Here is a 10,470-nt window from a genome sequence, read left to right as displayed (position 1 = left end):
ATATGAATGCCTCCGGCGGTGTACCGGGATATGCAATGAATCAAGAGTGACATGTATGAAAGAATTATGAACTGTGGCTTTGCCACAAATACGATGTCAACTACATGATCATGCTAGCAATATGACAATGATGGAGCGTGTCATAATGAACGGAACGGTGGAAAGTTGCATGGCAATATATCTCGGAATGGCTATGGAAATGCCATGATAGGTATGTATGGTGGCTGTTTTGAGGAAGGTATTTGGTGGGTGTATGATACCGGCAAAAAGTGCGCGGTATTAGAGAGGCTAGCAATGGTGGAAGGAAGGAAAGTGCGTATAATCCATGGACTCAACATTAGTCATAAAGAACTCATATACTTATTGCAAAAATCTAGAAGTTATCGAAGCAAAGTATTACGCGCATGCTCCTAGGGGGATAGATTGGTAGGAAAAGACCATCGCTCATCCCTGACCGCCACTCATAAGGAAGACAATCAATAAATAAATCATGCTCCGACTTCATCACATAACGGTTCACCATACGTGCATGCTACGGGAATCACAAACTTTAACACAAGCATTTCTCAAATTCACGACTAATCAACTATCATGACTCTAATATCACCATCCTCATATCTCAAAACAATTATCAAGCATCAATTTTTTTTCTTAGTATTCAACGCACTCAAAAGAAAGTTTTACAAATCTTGAATACCAAGCATATTATTATTAAGCAAATTACCATGCTATTAAGACTCTCAAAATAATCTAAGTGAAGCATGAGAGATCAATAGTTTATATAAAACAAATCCACCACCGTGCTCTAAAATATATAAGTGAAGCACTAGACCAAAACTATAGAGCTCAAAAGATATAAGTGAAGCACTAGAGTAAAACTATAGAGCTCAAAAGATATAAGTGAAGCACATAGAGTATTCTATCAAATTCTAAATTATGTATGGCTCTCTCAAAAGGTGTGTACAGCAAGGATTATTGTGGTAGACTAACAATCAAAGACTCAAATCATAAAAGACGCTCCAAGCAAAACACATATCATGTGGTGAATAAAAATATAGCTCCAAGTAAAGTTACCGATAGAAGTAGACGAAAGAGGGGATGCCTTCCGGGGCATCCCCAAGCTTTGGATTTTAGGTGTCCTTAGATTATCTTGGGGGGGCCATGGGCATCCCCAAGCTTAGGCTCTTGCCACTCCTTGTTCCATAATCCATCAAATCTTTACCCAAAACTTGAAAACTTCACAACACAAAACTTAAAGTAGAAAATCTCGTGAGCTCCGTTAGCGAAAGAAAACAAAAGACCACTTAAAGGTACTGTAATGAACTCATTCTTTATTTATATTGGTGTTAAACCTACTGTATTCCAACTTCTCTATGGTCTATAAACTATTTTACTAGCCATAGATTCATCAAAATAAGCAAACAACACACGAAAAACAGAATCTGTCAAAAACAGAACAGTCTGTAGTAATCTGTAGCTAGCGCAAGATCTGGAACCCCAAAAATTCTAAAATAAATTGCTGGACGTGAGTAATTTATCTATTAATCATCTTCAAAAATAATTAACTAAATATCACTCTCCAAATAAAAATGACAGCAGTTCTCGTGAGCGCTAAAGTTTCTGTTTTTTACAGCAACTTCAACAAGACTTTCCCCAGGTCTTCCCAACGGTTCTACTTGGCACAAACACTAATTAAACACAAAAAACACAACCAAAACAGAGGCTAGATAATTTATTTATTACTAAACAGGAGCAAAAAGCAAGGAATAAAAATAAAATTGGGTTGCCTCCCAACAAGCGCTATCGTTTAACGCCTCTAGCTAGGCATAACAAGCAAGAATAGATCTAGGTATTGCCATCTTTGGTAGGCAATCCATAAGTGGCTCTCATGATAGATTCATATGGTAATTTTATTTTCTTTCTAGGGAAGTGTTCCATGCCATTTTTTAATGGAAATTGAAATCTAATATTCCCTTCCTTCATATCAATAATTGCATCAACCGTTCTAAGGAAAGGTCTACCGAGAATAATAGGGCAAGAAGGATTGCAATCTATATCAAGAACTATAAAATCTACAGGCACATAATTCCTATTTGCAACAATAAGAACATCATTAATTCTTCCCATAGGTTTATTAATAGTGGAATCCGCAAGATGCAAGTTTAGAGAGCAATCATCAAAATCACGAAAATCTAGCAAATCACACAAAGTTTTGGGAATAGTAGAGACACTAGCACCCAAATCACACAAAGCATAAAACTCATAATCTTTAATTTTAATTTTAATAGTAGGTTCCTACTCATCATAAAGTTTTCTAGGGATAGAAACTTTCAACTCAAGTTTTTCTTCATAAGATTGCATCAAGGCATCAACGATATGTTCGGTAAAGGCTTTATTTTGACTATAAGCATGAGGAGAATTTAGCACGGATTGCAAAAAGGAAATACAATCAATTAAAGAGAAATTTTCATAATTAAATTCCTTGAAATCCAATATAGTGGGTTTAGCATCATCTAGGGTTTTATTTCTTTTAATCCCACTTTTATCAATTTCATCATCAAGATCTAAATACTCCGAATTTTTAGAATGCTTCTAGGTAAAGGTGGATCATATTCAGTCCCATCATTATCAAGATTAATATTGCAAAACAAAGATTTAATAGGGGACACATCAATAACTTTTAGATCTTCATCTTTATTTTCATAGGAATTGGAAGAACACGCTTTAATAAAGGCATCTTTCATAGCACGCGTCCTAGCGGTTCTTTCCTTGCACTCATCAATGGTAATTATCATGGATTTGAGAGACTCATTGATATCATGCTTAGGAGGAATAGACCTAAGCTTTAAAGAATCAACATCAAGAGAAATTCTATCGACGTTCCTAGCCAAATCATCAATCTTAAGCAATTTTTCTTCAATCATAGCATTAAAATTCTTTTGCGAAGTAATAAATTCTTTAATATTAGATTCAAAATCAGAGGGCATCTTATTATAATTTCCATAAGAATTGTTGTAGGAATTACCATAATTATTAGAGGGATTACTAGGATAAGGCCTAGAGTTGAAATTTCCTCTATACGCGTTGTTACCAAAATTATTCCTACCAAAAAAATTCACATCCATAGATTCATTATTATTCTCAATCAAAGTAGACAAAGTCATATAATTAGGATCAGATGAAACACTCTTAGTAGCAAATAATTTCATAAGTTCATCCATCTTTCCACTCAAAACATTAATTTCTTCTATCGCATGCACTTTTTATTAGTGGATCTTTCAGTGTGCCATTGAGAATAATTAACCATAATATTATCTAGGAGTTTAGTAGCATCTCCTAAAGTGATTTCCATAAAAGTGCCTCCCGCGACCGAATCTAAAAGATTTCTAGAAGCAAAATTCAATCCGGCATAAAATTTTTGTATAATCATCCACAAATTCAAACCATGAGTAGGGCAATTACGTATCATTAATTTCATTCTCTCCCAAGCTTGTGCAACATGTTCATGATCAAGTTGCTTAAAATTCATAATATCGTTTCTAAGAGAGATGATCTTAGAGGGAGGAAAATACTTAGCATCTTTGCACTTGTTCCATGAATCAATACTATTTTTAGGCAAAGATGAAAACCAAGCTTTAGCACGATCTCTAAGCGAAAAAGGAAATAGCTTCAATTTAACAATATCATTATCGACATCTTTCTTCTTTTGCATGTCACACAAATCAACGAAGCTATTAAGATGGGTAGCGGCATCTTCACTAGGAAGGCCGGAAAACGGATCTTTCATGACAAGATTCAGCAAAGCAGCATTAATTTCACAAGATTCAGCATCGGTAAGAGGAGTAATCAGAGTGCTAAGGAAATCATTATTGTTGGTATTGGTGAAGTCACACAATTTGGTATTATCTTGAGCCATTGCGACAAACAAGCAATCCAACACACGAGCAAATAAAAGGCAAACGGGCAAAAAGTGGAAAATAGAGAAAGAGAGGGAGGATAGAGAGAGAGGGCGAATAAAGCGGCAAGGGTGAAGTGGGGGAGAGGAAAATGAGAGGCAAATGGCAAATAATGTAATGCGGGAGATAGGGATTGTGATGGGTACTTGGTATGTTGACTTTTGCGCAGACTCCCCGGCAACGGCGCCAGAAATTCTTCTTGCTACCTCTTGAGCACTGCGTTGGATTTCCCGAAGAGGAGAGGATGATGCAGCAAAGTAGCGTAAGTATTTCCCTCGGTTTTTGAGAACCAAGGTATCAATCCAGTAGGAGGCTACGTGCGAGTCCCTCGTACCTACACAAAAACAATAGCTCAACGCAACCAACGCGCTTAGGGGTTGTCAATCCCTTCACGGTCACTTACGAAAGTGAGATCTGAAAGAGATGATAAATAATATTTTTGGTATTTTTGGTATAGAGATGCAAAGTAAAAAATAAAAGGGCAAAGTAAAAAAGCAAAGCAATAATAAAGTGATGGAGATTGATATGATGAGAAAGAGACCCGAGGGCCATAGGTTTCACTAGTGGCTTCTCTCAAGAGCATAAGTATTCTATGGTGGGTGAACAAATTACTGTTGAGCAATTGACAGAATTGAGCATCGTTATGAGAATATCTAGGTATGATCATGTATATAGGCATCACGTCCGAGACAAGTAGACCGACTCCTGCCTGCATCTACTACTATTACTCCACTCATCGACCGCTATCCAGCATGCATCTAGAGTATTAAGTTAAAAACAGAGTAACGCCTTAAGCAAGATGACATGATGTAGAGGGATAGTTTCATGCAATATGATAAAAACCCCATCTTGTTATCCTCGATGGCAATAATACAATGCGTGCCTTGCTGCCCCTTCTGTCACTGGGAAAGGACACCGCAAGATCGAACCCAAAGCTAAGCACTTCTCCCATGGCAAGAAAAACCAATCTAGTAGGCCAAACCAAACTGATAATTCGAAGAGACTTGCAAAGATAACCAATCATACATAAAAGAATTCAGAGAAGATTCAAATATTATTCATAGATAGATTGGATCATAAACCCATAATTCATCGGTCTCAACAAACACACCGCAAAAAGAAGATTACATCGAATAGATCTCCACGAGAGAGGGGGAGAACATTGTATTGAGATCCAAAAAGAGAGAAGAAGCCATCTAGCTACTAACTATGGACCCATAGGTCTGAAGTAAACTACTCACACTTCATTGGAGGGGCTTGGATGATGATGTAGAAGCCCTCCGTGATCGATGCCCCCTCCGGCGGAGCTCCGGAACAGGCCCCAAGATGGGATCTCGTGGATACAGAAAGTTGCGGTGGTGGAATTAGGTTTTTGGCTTCGTATCTGATCGTTTGGGGGTACGTAGGTATATATAGGAGGAAGGAGTACGTCAGTGGAGCTTCGAGGGGCCCACGAGGCAGGGGGCGCGCCCTCCACCCTCGTGACCGCCTCGTGGCTTTCTTGACGAAGGGTCCAAGTCTCCTGGGTCTATCTGATGAGAAAATCGCGTTCCCGAAGGTTTCATTCCGTTTGGACTCCGTTTGATATTCTGTTTCTCCGAAACACTAAAATAGGCAAAAAAACAGCAATTTTGGGCTGGGCCTCTGGTTAATAGGTTAGTCCCAAAAATAATATAAAAGTGGAAAATAAAGCCCAATATAGTCCAAAACAGTAGGTAATATAGCATGGAGCAATCAAAAATTATAGATACGTTGGAGACGTATCAAGGTGTACTGGAATCATGGATATAGAAAAATCGCTTCCCCTTAGCTTGAAAGCCACACGTTCCCTAGGAAGCACAGTATTGCAGATTGGAACAAGATTTCCATTTAAACAACAACTACAACAAATAGCATGAGGACGACACATGGGCAAATGCCCCAGTTCTTTGCAAGTAACGCAAACCTCAATGCCACCCACTAATGGGGGCAGTCCTTCTTCCTGGAGTTTGTTGACGACAATCTTGTTGTGGACGCGTGTCATGTTGGAGACGAATATATTGTTGCAGACGCTGGCCTGAGTTCCCCGCGGCGGCTTTGCCTTGGTTGGTGTCGCCCCACCGTTCGACCCGACGGCCGTCGCTTTGCGTCTCCATGGTCGCAGCCTCCCACCTTGCCCGGTCAGACAGCCCATGACAATGATCCATGTTGGTGGAGTTCTGGCCGCCCTCCTCAATTTCGCGCGTCCACACCATGTTGCGGCCGCCCCCGCCACCACCGCGTCTGATGCCCCGGCCGAAGCGACCAGCACCACGCCCGGCTCGCCCCGCCCCGAAACCATCCAGGCGGTGGTCGCGGCTCTCCGCTCCTCGATCTGCAATAGCTGCAGCGGACGAGCATGCTCTTGGTGGAGAGGGAGCAACCTGAGCGAAAGATCTATGGTCTCCCCCCCCCCACTTTCCCCTCCCACCAGCCGATGAGGGAGAAACCCTAGGAGTCAAAACCCTAGGGGCCTCCCATAAGTGGAGAAGGAGATCAAGATCTGGAATGGGAGGTGGGGGCGGAGGGAGGATTTATCCCCTCTATAACCCTAGTTGCATGCTCTAGAGCAGGCGGGCCCACCTGGACCGGGCTCAAGACGCAACCTAGTCCTGCCATGGTGTGCGTCTCGGGAGCAGGCCCGACTACCCAGGGTAGTTCGTCCTCTGTGGTACACGAGGCGAGCGAAGCGGTACACGGACGCGCCCCACGACCACCGTCTCTGATGTATTAACGTCAGCTCGCGCCACCAGTGCTGGAGATCGGCGGCCATGGTCGGCGTGGGGGGAGGGAGAGGAGAGCGATGTCAGGAAAGAAATGGACGAACGAGATCAGTCCTGTGGCCGGAGTGGTGGTCTTTATCCTTTTGCGTGGAATTGGCATGTCTTCCATGTCCTGATGTTTTCTTTTTTCTTTCTAGTTCCTCTTCATGAGATTCACATTGAAGGCGTTGAGGAGCGGCTCCGCGGGATCGCGGTGCTGACATAGAACATGAGGCTCGCACTTGGCTCCGTGGTTGGGATCCTCTGGTACCAGGTCCCAACGCTCCCATGAGACTTGAATGGCATGTCGACGCCACTTTAAGATCGCCCAATCCGGTTGGTTCAGTGGTAGTTCGCTATGGACTTTGAGGGAGCGCGCCATGTTTTGGCCTCCGTCCGAGCTCATTTCCCAAATCTCAATCTTGGTGGGCTTGTTAGGACCGAGGCGGTTGACAACAAGCTGAAGGTGTTAATCGAGGAGTAAAATGCATCGGAAGTCACTGTTTTTGCACCGTGTGTTCGCTTTGGTCACTGTACTAAGGAATACATGCAATGCTGTCACTATATATGACAAGACGTGATTGTACGGTCACTATAGCACGTATTGAGCTCGTACGCCGCCTGTGACAACGTGTTGACCAGCCAAGCGCGCCAGGTGGCAGGGAGCGACCGTCTGCGGGTCCATTTTGCAGAAAACCCCATGTGTCCTTGGAAATGGACCAAATCCCCTTGTCTTTTCGTCTTTGTTACCACCAAAGCAGGGTGCAGCGCAGGGGAGAGGGGGTCGATCATCGCTTGCATCGGCTCATCGACATTGGACGCTTCGGGGAGGAACGAGACACGTGGTTCTTCAACCCCTGTTCGTCGGGGGGCGCATAAGCGTGGCGGCGATGGCACCTATTCGTCGCCCCGATGGCACGCCACCCCCAACCTACAGTAAGCCCCAAACTTCCCCCTCTTATCTTGGATTTTTGGGCTGTTAATCTCCAGTATTTCATTTGGGCATCAAAAATGTTTAGTTAGTTTCATAGGGTTCCCCGCATTGGAGTTGATATTTCGGTAGGCTAGGGTTTTGCGCATGATTTTGGGGTTCAAAGTAGGGTTTTAGGTGTGCTCTTGATTGTGAAGAATTTGTGCCTATTTTAATCGATGATAATTTGTTTGGACATCGTCAATTTTGAGATAGTTACATAGGATCGGCTGCACTAGAGTTCTGATTCCGCTAGGGTTTAGGGTTCAAATTTGGGGGTTTTGGAGTATGGGTTTTGGTGTGTAAAGGTGGTGCCTTGTCGATGATTCTGATACTTGTGTACATGTTTTATTCTTGCAAGGCGCATAGAGCAAAAAAAATTAGTTCAGATCAACCATGGGGGATATTTTCTTGGACGTGGTAGCAACCGTTATTATGTGAATGCTCATGTTGTGTGGTATGATGAACTAGATGAAGTGACATGGTCTCCAATTATGGTTGAGAACTTAGTGGAGGAGATTGGGTGGGAAGTGGCAGGCAGATTGAAGGCGTATTACTTGATTCCTATCCTGTCAGTCAAGCAAAATGGTTTGAGAGAAATCAGAGGAGATGCAGACACTAATCAGATGTTGACATTTTTGTCTCCTTGTAACAACTCTTTCAGTCTGTATTTGGACCATGATAACAGCTTGGATGCAGACCTTACTGAGGATGATGTGGTGAATTTCCCAATAACTCACCTGCCTCCAGTGTTCAGTCCTAGAAAAGCATGTAACAATGATCCAGTGGTCACAACTGAAGAAACACATGTTGAAGCAAAGCATAATGTACATGTAAATGAAGAAGAAGAGCATCCTATTCCTATACAGGTGATTTACCCAGACAGTCCAGATGATGTCAGCAACTATGTATTTGCAAAGAGGAACTGCTCTGTTGCCAATGATGAAGATGCAAATATGGAAGAGGCGGAGACTGTTGACCTGAGGCAGAACAACCACAAACTGAAGCAGCACAACCAGGACCTGAGGCAGAACAACCACAAATGGCAGAAGAAGTAGAGCAAGAAGTTGTGACCACCAGAACAAGAAGGCAGTTCAATTCTTCATATGCAATGACAGAAGCAGATACAGATGTTGACAATGATTCAGATGATTCAGATTTTGATCCTGGTGCTATAGTAGATAGTGATTATGACATAAATGATGGTGATGATGATCTATATGCAGGCAATGTTGACATGAATGAACCTGAAGACAAACAAGTGAGAGGGAAACAGTTAGGTAAAGATAGTGCAAAAGAAAAGGATTCAGAGAAAGGAAAACACAAAGCTGCAGATAAAGGAAAAGAGAAGCAAGAGGATGAACTATATGAGTCTGAAGGTGATGATTTGTGGCCACTAGATGAAGATGATGAAGAATTGTACATGAAGTTCAAGGCTTTTAGGGAAGAGGATTTACACTATCCTAAATTCCATGTTGGCCAAGTTTTCCAAATAGTTGAGCTACTGAGGATAGCCATAAAGGAGTATTGCTACAAGAATAGAGTTGATGTTAAGTTGCTTGTGAATGATAGAAAAAGATTGAAGGCCAAATGTGATGATGATTGCACTTGGTATATGTGGGCCTCTTATGATAGTAGAACCAAGTGCTTTATGGTGAAGAAGTATGTCAGTGAAAACACATGCACAAAGAAGTGGAAGATCAAGGCTTTCACTGCTCCATTCATTGCCCAAAAGTATTTGGAGAGCTTCAGAGCTGACCAGGATATGAATTTGAGAAACTTCTGTAGGGTTGTGCATAAGGAGTGGCACATGACCCCAACAAGGACCAAATTGCAGAGGGACAGGAGGCCGGCTATGAAAATCATACATGGTGATGAGAAAGGGCAATACAAATTGCTATGGGACTATGGCAATGAGATTAGAAGGACTAATCCAGGAAGCTCTTTCTTTGTGGCACTTGATGACGAAGCAAGGTTCAACAAGGCCTATATGTGTCTGGATGCCTGCAAGAGAGGGTTCCTTCAGGGGTGTAGGTCTATCATCTTTCTAGATGTGTGCCATAGGCAATGTATAGAGGACAGTTGCTCAATGTTGTTGGAATAGATCCAAATAATTGTATTTTCCCAATTGCAATAGCTGTTGTTGAAGTGGAGGAAAAACCCGAATGATGTTGGTTCTTGGAGAGATTGAAAAATGATCTGGCAATCATCAACACTGCCCCATGGTTAATTATGAGTGACAAACAGAAGGTACAATATTTTGACATTACTTTGCAATGACACCTTGCCTCTTTGTGACTTTTTGTTTGATTGCTTTTGTTTAACCTTTACAGGGACTAATCAATGTTGTGGATAAGGTGTTTCCATATTCAGAACATAGGTTCTATGTGAGACACATGTGGCAGAACTTCCAGCAGCTACACAAAGGTGATGCACTAAAGAAACGGTTGTGGAAGATTGCTAGAAGCAACACAACAACTAAGTATGAGCAATATATGAATGAGATGAAGGAGTTGAGTATGGATGCATACAAATGGTTGCATGAACTGGAGCCAAACACGTGGGTGGGAGCTTTTTAAAGTGATTTACCAAAGTGTGATATCCTACTGAATAACAACTATGAGGTATTCAACAAGTATGGGGACTTCTTACTCATGTGAATATCTTAAGTGAATTTCTCACTCATGTGAATATCTTACTAATGTGAACTTCTTACTCCTCCATAGATATATCCTAGAGACAAGGGAGCTTCCTATGTCATCCA

The sequence above is a fragment of the Triticum urartu genome, chromosome 2A (genome assembly GCF_056163025.1).
Source record: "Triticum urartu cultivar PI428250 chromosome 2A, HENAU_Tu73, whole genome shotgun sequence".
NCBI classification, from domain to species: domain Eukaryota; kingdom Viridiplantae; phylum Streptophyta; class Magnoliopsida; order Poales; family Poaceae; genus Triticum; species Triticum urartu.
This window is presented reverse-complemented; position numbering follows the sequence as displayed.